Raw genomic sequence first — 25,468 nt, 5'->3', positions numbered from 1 at the left:
TACTGGACATAAGGGAAAGTAAAGCCTGTTCTTCAAGGGCCCACACACAAATTCACGTGCTTCAGAAAGCAACCTAAAATCACCAGAAAGAAAGGTGCACAGCCTTTTGGTAAAAAGAGACTCACTTGATAGACTCTGGGCACATCTCAGTAAGAGGTGAGACCTCCCCAGGCTGGGACCACCTCCCCAGCGACTGAGACATTGGTGGCAGCCATTATTGTGACTTAGCACAGATTTGCTGACACAGACTCTTGCAGACACCACTGGAGTTCTTCCCCTTGTCTGATAGTGCAGGGGTCAGCCACACCCACTATAACACCAATTTAATCCAGCTCAGCCATGGCAGGCAGCCTGATCTAGGGACTGGCTCCACACAACACCAACCCTTGGGCAACTTGTGGGCCTGCACAGGCAGGGTCTGTGGGACCTCTGCAGCAGGGTGAGTGGTTCTGCCTCTGTGGGGCAGGGCATGTGTGAGAGGGAGGCCTTGCACAAGGGGTAGGCCTGCAGCAGGGTGAGTGAGTGTCCTTCAGAGAATTGGAGCATGTGCACAGGGAGTGTGTAGGGCCTCTGCAGTGGGGTGAGTGAGTCCCCTTCAGAGGGTTGCAGTGTGTGCTCAGGGCAGACTGTGTTGATGGAGTGTGTGGACCTGTGAGTGATGGAGCTTATCAGCTGAAGAACACCTGTGCTTCTCAAACAGCCACATAGGGGATCAGTCCCACCTTCCAACACCTGAAACAATTGAGTGCTATCATGCCTAGGGCTGGCCCCACCCAGCTGCACTCCTGAGAGGGCTGACAACAGCCTTGCAGGCCAGAGGCCTACAGCAATTGTAAACCCCTGAGCCTAGCAAACAGCCACACTTGAGGTCTACTCACTTGATAGAAAAACTGCAGCAGGTATGTGCACTTAGACCTTGCAGCCAACTGTGTTGGGGTTCCCCATGCCTGATAAAGTGACTGAGGGACCATAGCAGCCACATGCAGCCGAGCATTACAACTGGTTGGCCAGAGGGACAGCCTAGCCTCCTCATGTACCTGCAGCAAGAGCAACCCTGTGCAGCAGAAGGACACATGTATCCCAAACAGGGGACACTCCTGGAACATTTGGAACTGGTGATGAGAGGGAAGCACACTGCTGGGCTTCATAAGATATCTCTTACATAAGGCCACTTCTCCAAGATCAGGAGACATAGCTGATCTACCTAAAACATAGATAAGCACAAGGAAAGAGGCAAAATGAGGAGACAAAGGAATATATTCCAAATAGGGGAACAGGACAAATCCTCAGAAAAAGACCTAAACAAAGCAGAAATAAACAATCTACCTGATAAAGGGTACAAACTAATAGTCATAAGGATGCTCACTGATCTTGGGAGAAGAATGGATGAACTCAGTGAGAAGGTCAGCAAAGAACTGGAAAATATAAAAAAGAACCAATCAGAAATGAAAAATACAATAATGGAAATAAAAAATTCCTTAGAGGGACTAATAGCAGAGTAGATGATACAGAAGAACAGATCAGTGAGGTGGATGAAAGACTAGAGGAAATCACCCAAGCTGAACAGATAAAAGAAAAAAGAACTAAAAAGAATGAGGACAGTCAAAGTGACCTCTGGGACAACATCAATCACACTAACATCCATATTATAGGTGTCCCAGAGGGAGAAGAGAGAGACAAAGGGGCAGAGAATCTATTTGAAGAAATAGTAGCTGAAGACTTTCTAACCTAAGGAGGGAAACAGATATCCGGGTACAGGAAGCACAGAGAGCACCAAACAAGATAAACCCAAAGAGGCCCACATCAAGACACATTATAATTAAAATGTCAAGAATTAAAGATAAAGAGAGAATCCTAAAAGTCACAAGAGAAAGACAACAAGCTACATAAAAGGAAAACCACATAAGACCATCAGCTGATTTCTCAGCAGAAACTTTACAGGCTAGAAGGGAGTGGCACAATATATTTAAAGTGCTGAAAGGAAAAAACTTACAGTCAAGAATACTCTACCCAGCAAGTTTATCATTCAGAATGGAAGGAAAGATAAAGAGTTTCCCAGACAAGCAAAAACTAAGGGAGTTTATCACCAAGAAACCAGCCTTACAAGAAATGCTAAAGGGACTTATTTAAGTGGGAAAGAGAAGACCACAAAGAGGAATAAGAAAATTATCCAAAAAAAGTAATAAAACCATTGACAAAGGCAAATATATAGTAAAGGTAGCAGATCAACCACCTATGAAGCTAATATGAAGATCAAAAGACAAAAGTACTAAAATTAACTATTTCCATGATAAGAGGGTAACAGATACACACGCACAAAAAAAGAGGTTAGATATGATATCAAAAACATAAAATGCAGGAGGTGGGGAGTAAAAGAATAAAGCTTTTAGCAAGAGGTCAAACCTAAGAGACCGTCAACTTAGTATAGATTTGCTATACATGTAGGTTATTATATATGAACCTCATGGAAATCACAAACCAGAAACCTGTAATAAATACACAAAAATCAAGAGAAAGGAACCCAAACATAATACTAAAGAACGCCATCAAACCACAAGGGAAGAGAGCAAGTGAAGAAGAAAGGAACAGAGAAGAACTACTAAAACACCCAGAAAAAAAGCAACAAAATGGCAATAAGTATATTCTTATCAATAGGTACTGTAAACGTTAATGGGCTAAATGCTCCAGTCAAAAGGCATAGGGTGGCTGATTGGATAAAAAACAAGACCTATACATATGCTGAATACAAGAGACACACTTCAGACCTAAAGACACTCAGACTGAAAGTGAAGGGATAGAAAAAGATACTCCATGCAAATGGCAATGAAAAGTAAGCTGGGGTGTAACACTTATATCAGACAAAATATACTTTAAAACATAAACTGTAACAAGAGACAAAGAAAGGCACTACATAGTGATAAAAGGAACAACCCAACAAGAGGATATAACACTTGCAAATATCCATGTACCCAACATAGGAGCACCTAAATACATAAAGCAATTATTAATGGACATCAAAGGAGAAATAGACAGCAACACAATGATAGTAGGGAATTTAACACTCTAATTACACTTTGCATCTTTGCCCATCTCTGCATCTCTGTAACTTTCTTTTTTTGCCATTAAGATTTTTCTTTTAATATGTCATGAGAGATCTTGATTGTATATTTTCCAAAGTACTTTTCCAGCTGCCTCTCCCAACCCTTCCAAAAGATTCTGCCAGTCTTTCAAAAGCAATAAAAGATGCTGGATTATATAGTTCTGTCCACTTCTCTTTATGAAAGCAATATAATCCTAATGATTTTGATGGTCATACACTCTTATCTAATAAGGAAAAACATTTACAAATATCAGAAACCCAGTTTTGAAACATCTGCATTAATTTTGAACTGAATCAGCATTCTGTGGGTTTAAAAAAAGGCAGCAGTTTGAACTGACGACTTGCTGATGAACACATTTCTGCCGGGGGAAGGGGAAGAGGGAGAGTGAATGCTGCCTTTCTCCATTGGCCCCAAAGTGCTAATTTCACAAAGGGATACATCAAAAGCAAACACGCAATGGTGGTTTTAAAACTTTTACTGCAATATAACCACGAAGTAAACAGTAATTAGACACCTACCAATTTTTCCCCAAAACAAACCAAAAAAATGTCAACAGGAAAATAACTCTGCCTATACTCGGACAGCTTCTCAAATCATGTTAGAAGGGTCTCACCATTCGATGATCAAGACATTTTAAAATAGCAGTAATTATTTTCATTTTAAGAAAAGGTTCCCCTTCACTCCTCTCCCACCCCAGTATTTAACATGAAAGAATGGGCTTCCTTACACATTAATTTTATACTTATTTGAAGCAGCAACAAAAACCATCAATAATTTGGCATCTCTGTTTACAGTTGCTCCAAAATTTTTTTCAATTTCACAAAGCCATTTATCCAGTGTTGCCATGAAATAGAGCCTGTAGATTCTAGGTAGCAAAGATTCTTTCTGAAACCAACGTTAAGTCAAAGAAATATAAAGCAGGGCATTACACTAAATTTCTGGATCTAGTACACTATAAAGAGTGAAACCTAGGAAAAGTTACCTATTGTTTTATAGAAGAAATAAAGACCTGCAAAAGCTGGTTTTGGTTGTATAGTATTTTACACACTGTGTGGATTTGCGGCATCTGCTAATTGAAGCAGACATGCACTGTATTTATCCCTGGCCTGTATCCTACGTCCCTCCCTCCCAACACCCAACAATCTACTACCTTATACCAAGTATTGTGGATATGAGCCCAAGTCATCCCAGACAATCCAGTGAACAAAGTCAGTGTAATGCACTGGTGTGAAGTGTGAGATTAAAAAAAAGCCCCTTTCAATCTTCATGAAAGTTTTGCTGTAGAAGAAACTTGGCAGCCAAGTTCTCATTCTTCTCACAAGCAAAATATGCTTGCATCACAAGTCTTTCAGGAAATCCTAAAGCCTTTAACCTTTCTATAGCTTCTTTTTCCTGAGGCGTTACTTGAATGTAGTTCACATGACCACTTCCAGCTTCTGCACTTCCTCCACTGCCCCCTCCACCCCCTCCTCCTTGACCACCAGCTTCTTGAACCGGTTCATTTAACATCTGTATAAAATGCTCCTGGTGTTGGCTAATTTGCTGAAGTAACTGAGGATTTTCCGGACCTATCTGTTGTAGCAATGGTGGAAGCAGGGAAGGATTCTGTTGAATAATTTGTCTCATCTGTTGAAATTGAGACTGATTCCGTAAAAATTCAAGGGGATGTCCTCCAGAACTTGTTGTTGTAGTCGTCGCTGTCATGGTTGCTGCAGCTGCAGCCACTGAAGACTGAGGAGCCCGAGTACTAGCTGCTGGAGGGGGAGTCAACCACAGCCTGACTCTCTCTATCTCCAGGGATTCCCATGAAAAGATACTCCACTGCTCTGTCAGGGTTGTTGAAACTGGCTCTCAGGGCCGCAATTACTTGCTCTCGTTCACAGCCCATTGACATGATCTCTGCTACCATATTCTCATAAGACTGACCTGTCACAAGCGCACTTGTTGCATCTTCAAAAAGGTTTGACCGAGAAGAATCTCCTGATGTACAGTCAGTTGATGTTGGGCTAGTAGCCACTGGTGTTTCTGCTGGCTTTTCTGCAGGTTTCTCTTGTTTCGTTGCACTAGCAGGTGTAGGTTCAGAAGATGCTGTTGCTGATGCTGGAGTGATGGATGCAGGGGTGGGGGTGGGAGCCAAAGCAGGGGCGGGGGTTGGAGCCTGAGCCACAGCTGGTGCTGTGGAGGAACTAACTGTGGTAGTGGTGGCAGAATTTGATTGCTGTGTTGTAGCTGGTGCTGGTGTTGTCACTGCTTTGGGTTTTGTCACCATAACCACCACAAAGTTTTTCTCATCAATTTTATATTCTTTTAGAGCAGTATCATCATTGAGGATTTTGCCTGCATAAATTAATTTTTGACCTGCTACAGGAAAGGCATCTTTCCCCTTTTCAGACTCGATCTTCTCCTTCAGTGCTTTCACCGTCTCCTCGGGGTCGATGTCGATCTTGAAGGTCTGCTGCTGGAGGGTCTTCAGGGTGACCCGCATGGTGCCGCGCGCAGCTCGGCTGCCAGGCCTGCTCTGGGTGCTGGCCGCTGGGCGGGGTCTGTGGCCTGGAGGGGCCCCGGGGTCGCCCGCGCACCTTGCGCACTTGGGAGGAAGGCGGTGGAGGGTGGGGGCTTGTCGCATTCTCCCTGTGGAGCGGCCTCTCCCTCAGCCCTGGCCCTCGGCCGCGCCGGTGCCTCCGCGACTGCAGCCTTCCCCGCGAGCTCGGGCCCTCGTGCTCCCTCACGTGCCCGGCGGCAGCCCCGGAGTCTGCAGGAGGCGCGAGGGGCTCTGCGAGACCAGCAGAGAATCCGCTAGCTCACCACGGGCTGGCGGCCGCCGTCATCGTGACTCGCCGAGATGCGCCCCCCTCCCCCACCCCTGCATCTCTGTAACTTTTATTGACCTGTCTAAAACCTCACTGGTTCTTTCCTCTGTTTTGTCAATCTTCCGGTGAGGCCATCCAAGGAAATTTTCATCTCCACTACAGTGTTTTTGATTTCCATCCTTTCCATTTGATTCTTTCTCATAGTTTCCACATCTTTGATGAAATTACCTATCTGATCTTGCATGTTGTCTATCTTTATCATTAGAATGTTTAAGACATTTCATAGTTATTTTAAATTTCCTGTCTGCCAACTCTAACATCTGTGTCATATCTTCATGTGGTTCTAATCATTGCTTTGTCTCTTTCCTTTTTTATCTTTTGTGGATTTCTGTGCAAGACATTCCCCTTTATTTTCTAATTATTATTATTATTATTTTTGCTGGGAAAGATTCTCCCTGAGCTAACATCTGCTGCCCATCTTCCTCTTTTTATTTTATGTGAGCCACTGCCACAGCATGACCACTGACAGACAAGTGGTATGGAACTGAACCAGGCCACTGAAGAAGAGTGCGCCAAACTTAACCACTAGGCCATCAGGGCTGGTCTGCTGTGTTTCTTCAGACTGTGTTTTTTCTCAGCTTGATTTTTTTTATTGAAAACTGGGCCTATGGTATAGGGCAGTAGATATGAGGTAAATATTTGCTATACTGAGAGATGAGCACAGCTTCCCTTCTCCTACATCTTTATGTCAGAGTTTGTGTTAATCTAGCGATGAGTTAAGGTCTGAAGTTTGCTCCCTGCTTGGCTTTGAGTCTTCTTTTTACCTTACTTCTAAGAGAAAATCTGTCTCTTGCAATTCTCCCACCTGTATTCTACAGTTTATTTTTACTCAGTGCTGGTTAGTATGGTGGTAGGGGCAGAGGAGGAAGCATTCTCTCATGTTTTGATTAAGCCTCAGTCTTAGGCACTGTGAACCTGAGTCTCTGTGGTGTGTCCTTCACAAGTGTTCCTGTCTTTTCTCTGGATGTAATGCTGAGCCTAGCACATATTCCTGCTCCTCCTCAGGGGTAGAGCTTTGTTTATTTTCCTGGTCCCCTCCCCTAGATGCTGGTATATTTCCACCAGTGCCAGTAGGCTACAGTTTCATTGCTCTTTCCGCTGCAGACTGAGGCTTTTTTTCCTTAGGGGAGACAGGGGATGTGGATCAGGATGCATCTGGGCAGTGACTGCTGTTCCCTCCCTCTTGCAGATTAAGACTTTGCTTCGTAGAAGAGATAGAGGAAGTGAGTCTGGACAGAGTTTGACCCCAAGGGGAGAGCTTTCTCATGATTCTTCCAGATCTCCCCTATGAGTACTTGCTAGTGTTCCTGGAGGAAAAGCTTGCAAGAGGATGTGAACTCTCATGTCCGTGCCCCCCAGGGGCATCACACTCTTACACTAGTCCACACTTGGACATTATCAATTTGTTAAAAATTTCTAGCCAAATCTTTTTACCAGCTCATATCACAGTTGACAGTATCTGCCCCAAGTAAGCAAATGCTTGGTTCCTGATTCTCCATGGAGATGCTTGTCTCTCTCCAGATTTCACATTAGTTGTTTGCTCTGTGACCTCAATCTTTGATGGGTTCAAGAAAAACTGTTAATTTGAAGTTTATCCAGCCTTTTTTGTTTGTTGCAGGTTGGGAGCAATGCTCTTTCCATTTTTCTCTCTCTACTAATCAAAAGTCTGCATGTCATTGTAACCTAACAAGTATTTTATAATTTGGAAAGATTGCTTAGGAAAATGAATACTTGCTAACTAACCATTTTCCACTATAGTGTAAGACCTGTGCCTTCCAGTAAAATGATACTTTTGATTTATGGGCAACTTGAAGGGAAGGGCTTCCCAAAGGAATTGATTCCTGACAAGTGGAGGGCTGATTAGGAGGCTGTTCAGGCAGGAGTTTGTTTCATCTGGAGAAAGGCAATGGCAGTGGGAATAGACTGTTAGGATGTATTTGAGAGACATTTTGAAGGTACAAATAAAAAGACTTGTTGAACAGATTGGATAATGGAGGGGTGATGGATCCTAAACTCTTTCCTAGTTTAGGGTGCTTATGAAAATAGTGATGGCCATATTCATTGAGAAAGGAAATGAAAAGGAAATATGACATGCTTTAAAGGAAGATAACTCCTAGTGTTGAAAGGACACGATACTTTAAGTGATAACAGTGGTGAATCCAAGAGTATAGGCCAGGTATAAGAGTTATGAAAATGCTCAAATGTTTCACAAGTTAATATAGAAGTTTGAGTCACACCATCTTTTGTTTTGATAATAACCTTTTAATGTGCTTTAGGCTGAAGATATAAGTTTTAGTGAAATTTAACTTGGACAGCTCAGAATGTTAGAGTGAGTCACATTCAGCTTTAATGATAATCTCTTGATGGTCTTTGTTTGCATCACCTCTGAGTAATCATTATAAATATTTAAAGTAGATCTTTACAGCCTTGGATGAGCAGTATACACATGAAACAACTAAGAAAAATTATTTTTTCTTAAAAAAATCTCTGGTTAAGCACATTAAATTCAACTGAGTGGTACTGTTAATAACATTTAAAAATTTTAACAGAATACTATAACAAACTCCGTGGACCACCCCCACCCATAGCCAAAGAAATACAATATTACAAACAGAGTTGAAGGTCCCATTCTTCTCTTTTACCCCATAGCTAGCCATTTTCTTTATTTTGTGTTTATTATTCTCAAAAATATCTTTAGATTTTAATTATCTGTGCATGTGCCCCTAAAATTATGATATAATATTTATATTTTTAAATATTTTATATAAATGGTACAGAACTGTATGTATCCTCCCCTATTTTTTTCCACTCATTACAACACTAGTGAGAATCATCCATGTTTGCATCTGTAGCTCTAGGTCTTTTCACTGTTACATGCTACAGTCATACGTCGCTTAACGACAGGGATATATTCTGAGAAATGTGTTGTTAGGCAATTTTATTGTGAGACCATCATAGAGTGTACTTACACAAACCTAGATGGTATAGCCTACTACACACCTAGGCTATATGATACTAACCTTATGGGACCACCATCGTATATGTGGTTCATTGTTGACCCAAAACATCATTGTGCAGCACATGACTGTATTCCATTACACAGACGTTTAAATTCTTTTTCAACTTTTTTCATCGCTACTGCAAAGCAGTGTGCACGTGAGAAAGAATATTTCTATGGTATGTACCTAGGAATGGAATTGCTTTACTTATATTCAGAAAATTACTTTCCAAATGATTTCTACCAATTTAAACCCTTACCAAAGATATATAAGTATTTCTGTTACCCCACATCCTTATAGTGTTCAATATTTGAAAGTTTGCCAATATGACAGGAATATATATGGAGTTGTAAGAATTCTTTGCATATCCTAAATATAAGTCCTTTGTCAGATACATGTTTTGTGAATATTTTCTCCTGGTCTGTAGCTTGGTTACTTGTTTTCCTAGTGGTTTGTTTTGATAAGAAAAAGTTTTAAAATTTTCATGAAGTCTAATTTATACGTTGTTTCTTTCCTTGGTTTCATTGGTTACTCTCATTTGTTGTCCTGTCTAAGAAACAAATTTGCCTACCCTAAGTCATGAAGATATTCTCTTATGTTTTCTTCTAGAAGCTTTATGGTTTGGGTGTAAGACTCATATTGAAGTAATTTTGTGTGTGGTGTGAGATGAGGGTTGAGGGTGAACAGGATATACAGTTGTTCTCGCAACTTTTGTTGAAAAGATTCTCCTTTCTTCCATTGGATTACTTTTATGGCTTTGTGGAAAAATCAAATGGCTAATCTAAAAGTCATTTCTAGACTTTCTGTTTTGTTCCATTGATCCATCGTAGGCACTACCACACTGACTTGATGATGTTTTATAGCAAAACTTGAAGTCAAGTAGTGTAAGTTTTCCAACATTGTTCTTCTTTTTCAAGATTGCTTTGTATATTATAGGTCCTTTGCACTTCCATATGAATTTAAGAGTTGTAAATTTCTACAAAATTGTCTGCTGGGGTTATTTTGGATTATGGTATGTTTATAGATCAATTTGGGGAGAATTGATATCTTAACAATACTAAGTCTTTCTGTACCTGATCATGTTGTACCTCTATTTGTTTAAATTTTCCTTAATTTCTCTGAGCACTGTCCTATAGTTTCCAGTTTTGAGGTCTTATATATCGTTCATTAAACTAGTTTTTAAGTATTTTATGTTTATTGATGTTGTCAAAAATGGAATGTATTTTTAAAGTATTTTATTTTCCAAATGTTTACTGCTAGTACATATCAATGTAATTAATTTTGTATCCTAAGAACTTACTAAATTAACTTATTAGTTTTAATAGTTGTTTTGTAAGTTCCTTAAGAAAGGGAAAATAAAGAAATGAAAAACAGAGAGAATAAACATAAAAAAATAATAAAATGGTAGCCATAAATCCAAACATATCAATAGCTGCATTAAATATAAATGGCCTAAACATACCAATTAAACAAAGCTTGTCAAAATAAATTTTAAAAATAATCCAACTATCTATTATTTACAAGAAACTAATTTGACATAGGTATATTTAAAAAATATAAAGTTGGTAAAAGATATATCATGCAAACACTAATCAAAAGAAAGCTAAATAACTATATTAATGTTAGACAAAGTAGACTTCAGCACAAAGGAATATCTCAGGGATAAAAAAGGATACTGCACAATGAAAAAAGGATCAACTTACCGAGAAGGCATAACAATGTTAAATATATGTATATCTAACAACAGAGCTTCAAAATACATGATGAAAGAATGACAGAAATAGACTAATTCACAGTTACAATAGGAGATATCAACACTCTCCTCTCACTACCCCACAAAACTAGTAAACAGAGAGTTAGCAAGGATATGGAAGATCTAAATAACACTATCAGACAACTAGATGTAATTGACACTTATTGAACATACCACCCAAGTGCGGAATATACATTCTTTATAAGTGTCATGGGAACATTCACTGAGATAGATCATATTCTAGGTCAAAATGAAAACTCTAAAATATCTAAAAGAATTTTAAAAATGCAAAGTATATCCTCTTATCATAATGGAACTAGAAACCAATAGCAGTCAGATAACAGGAAAATCTTCAAACACCTGGAAATTAAGCAATACTTTTAAAAATAATTCATAGATAGAAAAGAAAGTCTCAAGGAAAAATTACAAAATATTTTGAACTGAATGGAAATGAAAATAGAACATGTCAAGATTTGTGGGAAGTAGCTAATGCAGTGCTTAGAGGCAAATCTACAGCATTAAAATGCTTATATTAGGAAAGAAGAAAAGTCTGAAATTAACAACCTAAGATTCTGCTTTAAGGAACTAGGAAACAAAGAGCAAAACAAAATCAAAGTAAAAGGAATGAGGAAAATAATAAAGATAAAAGCCAAAAATCAATGAAATCAAAAACAGGAAAACGATAGAAAAAAATCAATGGAACTAAAAGCTGGTTCTTTGAAAAGTTCAATAAAATTGATAAACCTACAGAAAACCTGCAAGATGAAACTTTCATTAAAGATCCCACAGACATGAAAATAGTGATAAGGAAATATTATGAAAAACTTTAGGCACATAAATTTGACAACTTAAATGAAAATGAACACTTACTCAAAAGCCACAAATTGTCAAAACTCACCCAAGAGGAGTAAACAATTTCCAACTCATTCTGTGAGGCCCAGCATTACTCTGGTACCCAAAACAGAAAAAATAGTACGAGAAAAAAATCAACAGACCAATATCTCTCATGACGATGCATACAAAAATTCTTAGCAAACATTAACAAATCAGGCTGGGATTGCCAGCCTGGTTCAATATTTGAAAAATCAATATGTTCCACCATATTAATGTTCTCAAGAAGAAAAACCACGCAATCACATCAATTGGTACAGAAAAAGCATCTGACAAAACTAAATATCTATTCATTATACAAATTCTCAGGGATAGAAGGGAATTTTATTAACCCAATAAAGGGCATCTACCCAAAATCTATAGCTAACATCATATTTAATGGTGAAAGACTGGATGCTTTCCCTTTAAGATTGGGAGCAAGGCAAGCACGTCTGTTCTTACCACTCCTATTCATTGTCACAGTGGAAGTCTTAGCTAGCTCATCAAGGTAAGAAAAAGAAATAAAAAGCATACAGATTAGAAAGGAAGAATATCAATGCTGCTATTTGCAGATGACCTGCAAGTCCCAAGACCTGCAGAGAAAAACCTCCTAGAATATAAGTGAATTTAGCAAGTTTGCAGAATACAAAGTCAACACACAAAAATCAATCATATTTCTATATACTAGCAATGAACAATTGAAAATTAAAATTTAAAAAAAACACTCATAATGGTTCCAAAAGAATGAAATATTTAGCTACAAATCTAACACAACTAATATAGGATCTGTATGCTGAAACCTATAACATACTGAAGGAAGAGATTAAAGACCTAAGTAAATGGAGAGAGCTACTGTAGTCATGGATTGGAAGACTCAGCACAGTGAAGATGTCAGTTCTCCCAAATGTATCTACAGATTTAATGGAATTCAAATACAAAATACCAGTAGGAGTTTTCTAGGTATAAACAAGCTGATTCTAAAGTTTGTATGGAAAGGCAAAGGAACTAGAATAGCCAAAATAACTTGAAAAGTAGACTAATGTTGGAGGAATTACACTGTTCAATTTTAAGAGTTACTATAAAGCTACTCTAATCAAAACAGTACAGTATTGGTAAAGCGATAGATGCAAAGATCAACAGGACAGAATAGAGAGTCTAGAAACATACCCATGTGGATACGGTCAATTGATTTTTGACAATAATGCAAAGACAATTCGATGGAGTCATATTAGTGATTTTAACAAATGGCATTGGGAAAATGGGACAGATACATGCAAAATAACTACCCTTGATCTAAGCTTCACAATTATATTAAAAAATTAACTTAAAATGTATCACAGAGCTAAATGTAAAATATAAAACTATAAATCTTTTCTCACAAAACATTGGAGAAAATCTTCATGACCTGGAGTTAAGCAAAGAGTTCTTAGACCAAAAACATGGTCTACTTTTTTAAATTGATAAATTTGACATCATCAAAATAAAGAGAAGTGCTCTGTGAAAGACACTGTTGAAAGAATGAAAAAGATGGATAACATTCAATGCTGACAAGGGTGTAGTGCATCTGGAACTCTCACACCTTATAGTGGGAATAAAAAATGGTATAATCACTCTGGAAAATAGTTTTAGGGTATTATAAAGTTAAATATACCCTTACCATATGACCCAGCAATTCCACACCTAGGTATTTCCTAGGAGAAATGAAAACATGTATCCCCCAAAAGACTCATACGAGAATGTTCATAGCAACTTTGCTTGTAATGGACAAAACCTTAAAACAACCCAAATGCCTATCAATAGGACAATGCATAAACATATGACTCCATTTATATCATGTTTAAGAACAGGTAAAGCTAATCGATGGGGACAGAATATTAGTTGCCTCTGGTGGGTGGAGAATGACTGGAAGGAAGCCCATGGATATTTTCCAGGATGCCAGACATGTTCTGTATCTAGATCAGTGTGGTAAATGCTTCCAAAGAAGGTCCCAATAATCCCTCCTACTCTAGACGCTCTTTTGTAGCATGACTTTGCCACTCTCAAACACAAGGTTTCTCCTTCCATTGAATGTGGTCTAGCCCTGTGACCTTTTTTGACTAACCAAATGAAGAAGTGATGCTGTATAACTTTCAAGGCTGAGCCTTAATGGAGCTTCAATTTCATCTTTGCCTCTTGGAACACTTCTTGAACCCAGCTGCCGAAGTAGCCACATGGAGAGACCCAAATCAAAGATAACTGAGGCCTAGGTCTGTAGTCCCAGCTGGTAGCTCGTCCCAATTGCCAGCCTTTCTGGACCTTCCAGTCATCCTAGTCACCAGTTGATACCATTTGAAGCAGAAGAACTCCCTGGTCAACCCATTGAGTCTTGAGAAATAATAAATTGTTCTTAAGTTGCTCAGTTTTGGAGCAATTTGTTATGCAGCAGTAAATAACCAAAACTTTTGGGCTATTAGTTACGTGGGCATGTACATTTAGCAAAACTCATAGGATTGTACACCTATATTCTGAGCATTTTACTGTGTGTTAATCTCGAAAAGAAAAAAACTTATAAGAAAAAGTAAAATATAAGAGTATTAACGAATCATGAAAAACCAGGGCCCATCATCATAATCAATAGTAAAAAATCAAAGCCAATGCTATTAAAATCAGGAACTAGAAAGGAGTGCTATATAATTCAAAATTGTTTTGAAGATTTAGCTAATTCAATGTATAAGAAATTGAAACCATTCAAGCTTTGGAAAAGAAGGGAAAAATATTTTTATTTGCTGGTGTTAAAATTGTATACCTAGAAAACTCCAGGGACTCTATGTGATGATATGAAATTTAATAAGCAAATATAGTGAGGTGACTGGATTAACTGCTAATACACAAATGCTGGTACATTGTTTTCGCTACATAAATAATAATCAGTTAGAAATGGAAATTAAAAAATATCCAATTCTCAATAGCAACAAAAATATAAAATAGCTTACAAAGCTACAAAAACCAAATGGAGGAAGCCACAAACATCACTGGAAATAAGATAAAATATGAACTGAGCTATACTATATACCTGGTTGGGAAAACATAATATCATGATAATATTAATCTTTCCAAATTATATGTGTATATACACACACATTTAATACAATTTCAATAGGAATCTTAATTTTTTTTATTAACTGGTTCACATTACTTTACAATTCATAAGGAAGACTAGCTAAGATACTTTTGAGAAGTAAAATGATGATTGCATATATGCTTTATCAGCCATTAAAATTTACCATATAAAACTTAGTGAAATTAGAAGTATGATATTGGTATAAAAGTAAACATTTGAGTCTGTGAGGCAGAGCACAGAGTCCATACACAAATCCTAGAATGTGTGAGAACTGATTTATGAGAGTTGGCACTCCAATTCAAGTGTTTATTGAATACACAACGCTGGACTAAGCTGTTCTTTATCTGAGAGAATGCAATGTTAGGACTCTCGATCTCCACATATACCAAAACATATTCTTGATAAGTAAAAATGGAGGTATTTTAGACTGGGGAGTTTTATCAAAGGAACACATATTTTTCTTGTTAGATTTTTTTTGGGGGGTACATTGAGAGGAACTCATGGTTTCACATTGTTACTTTGGAAGACTCTATTGGGAATGAGAAAAAAAACGTTGGCTCTGTACACAGGAATGTGTGCACCCATACGCACTTGCAAATCTACTGAACTTATCCCTGGTTATTACCTCCATTTTACCTAAACTTTTCCCTCTCTCCAGTATTTGTAGGCTGCTGCTGTGGGGAGGTAAAGAGAAGAGAGTGATAGAGAAAGGAAGGGATCAGGAAAGGCAGGAAGGGAAAAGCAGTGCCAAGGCACGGACTCTGGAGCAGTGGGCACTGGGTCTGAAGTGAAGAGAAAAACAGGATACTTGTGGCCTCCTTTCATCTTTCCTCCACATGCTAATTAAAACTGATAGAACCATGACGAAGTGGAAGTTTCAAAGCATCTGGTGCCTGTTCTGAGCTTGTAGTGCAGAAGGTGTGTTTCATGTATTAAACTTGAACAGTCACAAAGCCTTTGACTTAAAAGCTCTGCAGAGCTCTGTGAAGTACTTTGATTTCCCCTGTTGGTTACCATTGTGGATAAACAGATGGCTGAAATATAAGTTGCTTATGGCTTACTTCTTGGTTGGAGGTAAGCCTGTTCAGACAGTTTGATGGTTATTATTACTGTATCTCATCTAATCTAAGATTCCATCAATTGTAAGTCATGCTACTTATGTGCCGCTGAAAAAGAAAAAACTATTGCCAGTTACACTGGATGCAGCCTTAATAACATTCCTGCTCAATGCATGGATTGAGCACGCCAGCTTCTGGGCGCTTTGAAATTCCTTTCATCTGTACTGAGGGATTTGCCAATTTCTTTTGCCTTCAGCTGCATTGTGTTGGTGGGTGATAAGCCATCCCTGTGCATTTATCTCAGTAACAAAATGTACCATAATTTCTCCCTTCTATGGGTTTCTAAAGCACTTGGTTATTGCTTTGAAAGAATTATGAGATTACAGTCATTCCTTCAACAAAAATATTTGCTTCGTTAAATTAAACTACATACTCTATTGCTCTATTTCCATGACTTTCTTCAACCACAATGACTTTTCTGCTGGATTGCCGAATCATAGTGAAATCTTCCTGAAGATATTTTCAACCACAAACTCAACTCTTGTAGCTGTGACAAGGCATATGACTCAGTTGAAGTGACAACACTGTGAACAGCCATGGCCAAGTTTGTTCATGACAACTACAATGGTTCTCGCTGGCAGACAGTGACTGTGAGAAACAACCTAATTTCACAAATGTTAAGCATGAATAATAAAAAAGATATGTTTTAGAATCAACAAAATACATTAGATTGGCTTCATTTTAAGAGTTTTGCTTTTACTTCTCGGGCACTTTCTATAGCAGCTCTGCCTCCCGCAAATAGCCCTCGCACCCGGCCAGTCTGTGCCTGCACCCCTGACACACAGCACTGGTTCAGGGGACAGTGGTTGCCTGGGCATCCTCTTGTCCTCAGCAGCAGCATCACTGGCCTGACCAAGCATCCCTCCGTCCTTGACCTTCACAGTGGTGATAAGGAGCTGTCTTCTTTGGGGTACAAAGAGCAGCAAGAAGCAAAATCTTTGTATAAGTTTAAGAAAATGGGTATTATTTGTGAGGCCCCAACAGGCAATTGCACAGGTTTCCAAGGGCTGAAAATAAAGTCAGTCAGGCTCATGGGACAGAGCCTGTTAAGTCAGAACCTGAGATTTCTGACTCTGGGGCCATACGCCTCTTGCATTTCTGCTTATTCTGATTCCTCCACATGATAGAAATTCAATAACTAGATGGTTGACTGCGTCTCTGGTTCACCATGCCAGCAACATGGGCCCAAATCTCCATGACCCAGGGTCTATTCACAGGGTCTGGGTTTTGTAATTCCCATTCTTGATAGAGAAACCTGTTAGTCTCAGCCCAGCAATTGACTTTGCGCTCCACCCCATCTTTCCCTACCTCAGTGTCAGATGTCCATCTTTAGTCAACTATGGCCTCAGGCTACCCCTTCAGTAGGAACTGTGGATGTGATCACTTCCCCCTCCCCTACCAATTGATGTGGGCAGAGAAGTAACAACTGGCCTACCTGGTACAGGAGTAGTGCAGATTTTAATCCTCATTAGAACCCCTGAAAGATGCTGCCTGGGCCTGGCTCAATATTCTGTTAATTAATCTCAAGGAAAAAGTCAACTTCCACAGAAGCCTACCTGTGGCGACCAGGCCATGTCTGGATGACCAGTTATGACAAAGGAAGAGAAGAAGGGACATGGGTCTGAGTTTATTTCTAGTTTCAATGTTGTTACTTTTTGTTTGATATAGGCCTACATAAACCTATCAAGCATGGGATGCTTTCGCTATGAACCAAAAAGATATCAAAGGTTGCAACCTAGCCCATCTGCCAGATCCTCCATATGGAATTCGGTGATCCCAGTAGTGATAAACAGTGGCAAAGAGTGGGATGGATGTGGGGAGAGGTGCTTCCACGGGGAGTTGTGCATTGGTATGCAGGTGGGTGGGTGTATTTTACAGCAGAGTATTTTTTTAAGGATTTATCATAGGGTTCCTTCAAATGAGCACATTTGTAGGGTGGGTCTCATCACAGGGTGACTGCAGCTTCCACTCAGCACTGGTATTGCCTGAAGGCAGACATCTTTGTAGAATAAATGGAACACCAACCTTACAGAAGGAAGTCATCTGTATCACAGACCAATGGTGTGACCTTGGTCAGTGTCCTGGATGTGTCCACACTTCTAACTCCCTCTCCACAAAATGTGAGGAGATTGTGGCTTCTGGTCCAACTGGCAGGATCCCTACTTACAAAGAATGCTGCGCTGGGCAACAAAGGGGCTCCCACTATTATCAATGCTGTTCCAATGTGTCGTGGCTGAGGGCTCTGCTCATTATCGGATTTCTGCCTCAGGTGACCAAGGCATTCTCTGCGCAAAGACTGTTTTGTACCAACAGTACATTTTATTGCTGGCAGAGGCAGAAGAAACCAAGCAGGCTCTCTTTAGCCCAACAGACCTAACAGACAGCCAGGCATTTCCTGCAGATGCTCACTCTCAGAGAAGCACCAAATTCATATTCAACTTTCAGATGTTCACTGGCTGGGACAGCTTGATTAGAAATCCAGAGACAGGCAACCACAAGTATTCCTCCAACACCCCGGCCCTGAGTTTCTAGGTCCAGAGGGATCTGGGGTCCCCTGTTGTAGGCCTATTTCTCCTAGCTAGGCCACTAGAAACAAGTTTCCTAATAACCTGTGGTTAAGTTTGTGAAAAGAAGCAAATGACTGGATTCATCACTAGCTATTTCTTCCAGGAGCAGAGAATTCTAGGGTCAGGCCCTTTCTGACCCTGCAAGACGGTTCTCTGAGGAGACGGGAGGCATGGGTGTGGAGTACGCTGCAAGGAGCGCTCAGAGGTGCCTCACTTATTCTCATTTATTTCTTTAAACCTTTTCTTGTGCACAAAGGGGATTTGAGGGCAGTTAGAGATATATGGGTAGTATAAAAGAATAAAAGGAATAAAAATAGAAGAGATTCAGAGCAAAGGAAAATGACAGGGGGAAAAATACGAAGGCTGATGGGGCGACAGCAGAGCACCACGCATTTTCTCTGATGACTCTAGAAATTGCCGATCAAGGGCATCTAATGTCTCTCCTTTGCGAGGAGGACACTGGTACTCCCTCCTCTCAACCCCTGGGCCTGGCAGAGGTGAGTTCTGGGTTGCACTGGGGTCGGGTCTCTCCTCTCCCTCATTTCAGGCCTCCTGACCCCCCTGCTTCCCCAGGGGTAAGCGGACTGCTGCTCACCACCCTAAGGAAGCTGCCTTCGATAAACCCCTGGAATAAAAGGGTCAGGGTCAGAGGGCTGACCCCGATTCAGAAGCCCAGAGTCCTCCTTGGAGCCCTGGTGAGGGGAGACGCCAGAGGGAGCGCTGTCCCAACCAATCTGCCCTCACCACTCTGCAGCATCACATCAGAGTCCCTTCTCTCACACGGCTGTGGCTTCTGGTGTCGCAGGGCCAGGGAGGGCTTGGAAGTGGCCCCATGAAGGCCGAGCTTTATAAAACATTTAGTGCAATTTTCTAGCTATGTGACATGAGCGAATATGTCAATTTTCTCAAACACATTATAGATGAAGCTAATATGACCTGTTTAAGAAGCTAGATATCTTTAGAGTTAAATAAGTTAATGTGTATTAACTTGTTTACAGGGACCTAGAGAGTTCATTGAATCAGAAACTGAACACAGAAAGTGCTAGAGTCTAGGTTCTGGAAGGAGACACGGACTAAGAGATCCGCTAGAGAAGCTGAGTTGCATGATAGCTAATGGTTGGAGCGTGGGAGACAGGGTTCCTTCACTTACTTTGGGCAGGTTTCCAAACTTCCTTTAGTCTCATTTTCCTCCTCTGAAAAATGGGAATAATCATAGTTGCATCCTTTATGATTTTTGGGGGGGATTAAATGTCCTGTGTAAGAAAAGTGTTTAGAACTCCAATTGTCATGGAAAGTGCTCAACAAACATAAGCTATCGCTATTGCCGCTTTAACCCACATTAATAAGAGAGTGACGTTGTCTTCCAGGAAATCACTAATTCTTCGTGGTGCAAGAGGACGTTGTATTTTGCCCTTGCATGGAGAGAATGAGCGTGGTGCTCAGGAGCAGAGCGTGGAAAGACATGTTCTCAGAGACCTGGCAAGAGTTTTTGCTGGAAACTGATCTAGTAGTACTCAAATTTCACTTTCATTCGTTAAGGAGACAATTGTGGATGAGGAAAAGAGCGATAAGGAAGAAAAAGTCTATCTGACAAGTTCTCCCTGTGTCTTGGCCATCTTGTGTCATCTCTTGTGTCATCTGCTGTTTATGTGGAATTGCCTCATGTACTTGGTGGTGATGGGACCCTGGGAGGTTTCCACAGAGCAGGACAGCTGATGTGGAGGTAATCGAGGACAAAGGAAAGGGCTGAATACCCTTTTCTGAAATGGATGGTACATGTAAACATAGAAATTGTACCAGTTCTGCAACAGAGGCTGAATTGGAGAAAATCTGGGTTATCCTATATCTTTAAAGAAATGGCGGGACTTAGGAAAATGTATTAAGAAATAAATGTCTGATTCATAATTAAAACTAATTTTTTCCTATAAGATGCTTAGTTTAAGAATGCTTAGAGAGAATTGTTCTGTTGAATAGGTTAAATCGTTTCCTTATAATCTCATTTACACTATTACAGCGCTCAAGAAATAGTTTCTTCATGTAAATGCCTTTGCCAGATGCTGTGAAGGGATAAAAAAACCATGGCCCTGCCCTCTAAGTAAATCCCTTCTTGGGTCACTTAAATTATCCTTAGTAGGTTCAAAATTAGTATTGCCAGTCACTCTGTTTTGAAAGATGATGGGAAAACAGAAATCTCTTCCTGTCTCTAGGAGCAAGACCAGGTCAATTTGAGCTTCAAATCAATAAGGGAAGAAAAGTGAGCAGACTTCGTGGCAGGGCAGGGAGTGAGAGTGTGAGTGTGTGAGACTGTGTGTGTGTGAGAATGTGCGGGGACAGTGTGTGAGTGTGAGTATGTGAATGTGTGAGTGTGAGACTCTGTGTGGTTCATTACCGCATACAGGGCCTGGCACACTGTCGGCCCTCAGTGAACGTTTGTTGAATGATGGAACACTGAGCATGGACAGGAATCTCTGCGTCCCCAGGAGCACACCCGAGTGCATGTGCTATTCCTTGAGAGGTGTTTCCTGTGACCGAGGCTCTGCAAAGAACTGGATAGATGGGACTGGATTCAGGGGGCAGCTGGGGTCGTCTAGTGGTTCAGGGACAAGGGACTCAGAGAAGATCCTGCAGCCAAGGCTGAGGTGAGAAGGAGGAAGAGTTTGGGAGTCCAACTGCTTTGACTTGGAATTCTGACTTTGTCACTTACGAGCTTTGTGACCTGGTTACCTGGTCTTTCTGAGCCTCAGGTTAGTCATCTGTCAGATGCAGGTAATAAGATATTTCACAGAGTTGCTGTGAGAATTCAGTGAAAACAACGGTGTGCAGGGCATGGAGCGCGGCAGGTTCTTTTCTGAGTAGTACCTCTGAGGCAGAATCCTCTTGCATTGTTGGTCCGCCTTTCAGCTACATCCAAGGAGGTCAGTTCTGTGTGAGCTCGGGTTCATCTTCCACTGACAACAGCCCATCTACCTCAAGGGTGAGAGTCTTCCTGCGCTGGGGTTCTCTTCTGGGCAGCTGGAACAACAGCCCACAGGTGGCCTGGAAGTGGCCGAGTGCATTAGCCTACAGTCTTCAGATGACACATCTTGGAAGCCTCTCAGCATGTCCTTGTGGTCCGTGGTCCATGTGGCAGTGACCTCAGTAACACTACCTGATACTGGATTTGCTTCTTTCCCTCTCTCCCTTGCCTGTTTCCTCATTTCTGCTACCTGGAATTACCTAACTTAAGTGTCTGCACTCAAGACCCTATCCCAGACTCTGTTCTTAGGGGCACCCAGCTGAAGACAGCCTCATAAAAGTAAGGCGTATACACCGTGCAAGGGCAGAGCCCTCTACAAACTCCTGCTTCTGCAAAGGAGGTTGGTGATGTATGGCCTTCCTAGAGGAGGACATTCTGTGTGCGCCTCTTTCCTAGGCAAGAGTCTTCAATGAGCAGGAGATCCCATGCTTCTCTTGACTTGAGCAGAGGAGGTGCAGGGCCAGGAGTCTGCTGAGGGGGCAGAAGCAGGCCCCACACATTTGTGAGCTGGCCCAGCTGCCCATAAGGAAGAAGGTCATGCTCCCAGAGGGACAATATTTCACAAAAGGCTCTCAGTTTCTGAGACAGCGGGAAGCCTGGCATTTGTGGGTGGTTCAAGTGGGGTGAAGTAAAGAAGGGGGGATGCTGGCACGTGCCACTTGGAACAGTCTTAAATTCCACAAGTTCGGAACATTCATCTCCCCACCTTCTCCAGAACCTGAGTCAGGAAAGGGAAGAAATATTGATTCTGGCTCAGAATATGAAGTTGTCCTAGCCTTCTTCTCCTCACCTCCCCCCTCATCCACCCGGTCAAAAAGGCCCATCATTTCCACTTCCTAAAGCCCGCTAGAACCCATCCACCTCTCTCCCTCTCTTGTACCAGTACAGAAGCTTCCTGTTTGTCTCAATACACGGTCCCCATGTAATACCGTCTCCACGCACAGGAACAGGAATTATCTTTTTAAGAAACCATCCCCCTACTTAGGCTCTCCCATGATTCCCATCACTCTTAGAATTCTGACCTGCACCAAGGAGCCCTGCCTCCTGTCCAGGCACTCTATATTCCCCCTTCATTGAGCAAGGAGTGCTGGAAACAGAGAACATCTCTTTCTAGTCAAGCTTTGTAATAAAACCCAGGTGTCTCCCTTCATGCGGCAAAAAGAGCTTCCATTGAATGCTTACTATATTTAAGGCACTGCATGCAGTGCTCTGCTCCTTGTCTTATTTAATCCTCACCACAACCCTGAACTTTAGGTATTTCTACCATTCCTATTTCACAGATGGAGATGCACAGGGAAGTAAATAATGTCTTCTAAATAAGCTCACTAGTAAATGATAGCATCAGGATTCAAACCAGCCAGTCTGACTCTGGAGGAAATCCGTGCCTTGCCTCCTGTGTCCTGAATTGACCACCTTCCATAATTGGGCCATAAGCACATATTCAACAGACACATTAACCAATTTGTTCCTTGAAGCAACTCTGGGAAGCAGGGAAGTCAGGGAATATTATCCTTACTTTGCAGATCAGGAAACTGAACTTGAGAGGCCATTATTCTTTAAATATTAACCATGAAGGTGATAATAATGACTCTCCATTGAGTGGCTAATACCCACTGACAAGCACGCTGGCCTTGCCAGGAGAACTGTCTCCATGGATGACGTGTGCAATAGCCAAGGTCACACAGGTACTCACCTAGGAGAGGAGCATGGCCAGATTCCAGGGGAACTCTCCAGGGGCAGAAGATGAGGGCAGAGAGTACTCAGTCCACGTTCTCACTCCCAGAGGTGACCTGGTGGGACAGGAGGGAGTGAAATAACAGAGGCTGACCAGCCGTATTGACAGTACAAAGTACCAAACATATAGGGACTAGCACCTCCTGTTGGTCCTCATTTGTCAGGTGGGAGTTCTCATACCTGGCTTGGTTTGTTTGTCCTCCTGTTTACAGCCAGTGTGATCTGGGGAATCACCACCAGCTCTTAGGGCTGCGGTGGCCATTGGGTTACATCTTTTCTCTTTTGGGGAATTTCTCACCAGTGGTTCCCCCAGTGTTTGCTCTCAGGACCCCTTTATACTCTTACATGTTATTGAGGACCCCAAAAGAGCTTGTTTATATGGGCTATCTCTATTGATATTTACCATATTTGAAGTTAATAGTAAGACACTAAATATATATATATTAATTTATTTTAAAATAACAATAATAAATCCATTACATGTTAACATAAATAATATATTTTTATAATAAATAGCTGTAGTTTCCAAAACAAAAAATGCTTTACTAAGAAGATTGGTCTTTTTACATTTACAAACTACTGTTGGTGCCAGGATGCAGAGCTTGGCTTCATAGGTTACAATTTTGCAGGAAGTCTACTGAAAGCATTTCAGACCACTTTTTTCTCTGTATTTAGATTATGTTTAGATACCTTTTAATGGATTTCTTTGGATGCTAATACCAGCATCTGCACTTCCAATTAATTAATTGTCAAATCTGTGGTTCCTGAAGGCTAACAGATTTACTTTCCAAAATGTGCTTTGGCTCATTGTAATTAATAAAATGACCTTCTGAAATGGGAAGTGGAAGCCTCTAGATCAGGGAAAATATGCCTTGTTCAACTGAGTGCTGTGCATGGTTGCCAGAGTCAGGCCTGAACTGTAGCATCTGTCAGTAGCAAGGCCAAAAGTCAGAGCACCTAGGAAAGGCTTGTGAAAGCAAACACAGAGAGGAAGGAGTAAGGGCGGAAATTCACAAACCAAGAGTGATTTTTATGTTTCAGGAGTTCATGACCATAGCAAATGACAAAATATGTGGGGCTTTGGAATACGCTCTGAGGAAGATTCTTTTGACCATTATTCTCTTAGCCTAGAGTCCTTCCCTAAGGCACCCAGCCTCCATGAACCTGGGAAATTAGTCTTCCATTAAGGCAGGTCCACATCACATCACCGTTATCCATAGACTTCTGACTGACCTGGCTGCCTGTGTCCTGTGACTCCTGCCATTGTTCTTCTCTTATTGAGTTCCCTAAGCATACATACTGTTGCTCACACATCTTTTAAAAATTATTTTATTATTTTTAGTCTTAATTGTGGTAAAATACACATACATAAAATTTACCATCTTAACCATTTTTAAACATACAGTTCAGTGGCATTAAGTACATTCACATTCTTGTGCAACCATCACCACCATTCATCTCTGGAACTCTTTCATCTTGCAAAACTGATACTCTGTACCTGTTAAACAGTAACTCCCCATTTCCCACTCCTCTCCAGCTACAGGTAACCATCAGTCTACTTTCTGTCTCTATGAATTTGACTCCTCTAGGCACCTCATATAAGTGACATCACACAGTATTTGTTCTTTTGTGACTGGCTTATTTCACTTACCATAATGTCCTCAAAGTTCATCCATGTTATAGCATGTGTCAGAATTTCCTTAGTTTTTAAGGCTGAATAATATTCCATTGTATGGATATCCGACATTCTGTTTATCCATTCATCTGTTTATGGACACGTGGGTTGCTTCCGTCTTTTGACTATTGTGAATAATGCTGCCATGAACATAGGTGTACAAACATCTCTTCGAGTGCTTGATTTCAATTCTTTTGGGTCTATACCTATAAGAGGAATAGCTGGATCACATGGTAATTCTATTTTTAATGTTTTGAGGAACCATCACATTGTTTTCCATAGCCCTGCATCATTTTACATTCCCACTAGCAGTGCACAAGGGTTTTAATTTCCCCACATTTTTGCCAATACTTATTATTTTCTGTTTTTTTTTTTTTGATAGTAGCCATCTTCATGGGTTCTTACTCATCTTTGGATCCTCTGCAACAGCACATGATACTGTGCCTGGCCCAAGGGATGACCACAATGAGTGGCTTTTAAATGGAATGCCCCTTTGTTTCAGTAACATATGGAACCAGCTCTCCCTCTGCCCAGCCTGCACACCCTCACCAAAGCCATCTTTGTCAATGCACAGTGGTGACCTATGTTAGGGATGAGAGACTCCTAAACCTGAAGAGAGTGCCTCCTGACACATTCTGTTCATACGTGGGAAGACTCAACATTGT

The 25,468-nt window shown here is 40.8% G+C and overlaps 1 long non-coding RNA gene and 1 pseudogene across 1 annotated transcript in view; both read right to left on the bottom strand.

Annotated features, from left to right (window-relative positions):
- Positions 1-24,997, bottom strand: part of LOC106842855 (uncharacterized) — a 37,368-nt gene extending 12,371 nt beyond the window's left edge. The window contains exons 1-2 of the long non-coding RNA XR_011496644.1: positions 24,780-24,997; positions 23,088-23,184 (exon numbers count right to left, since the gene is read on the bottom strand). This is a non-coding gene — a long non-coding RNA (uncharacterized lncRNA). The remainder of the gene's footprint in view (positions 1-23,087; positions 23,185-24,779) is intronic.
- Positions 4,242-5,742, bottom strand: LOC106842874 (UV excision repair protein RAD23 homolog B pseudogene; annotated as a pseudogene).
- Positions 24,998-25,468: the final 471 nt, after the last annotated feature.

This window comes from Equus asinus, chromosome 21, assembly GCF_041296235.1.
Source record: "Equus asinus isolate D_3611 breed Donkey chromosome 21, EquAss-T2T_v2, whole genome shotgun sequence".
Classification (NCBI taxonomy): domain Eukaryota; kingdom Metazoa; phylum Chordata; class Mammalia; order Perissodactyla; family Equidae; genus Equus; species Equus asinus.
Note: the sequence above shows the minus strand (reverse complement) of the source record. Positions and strands in the feature narration are given on the sequence as shown.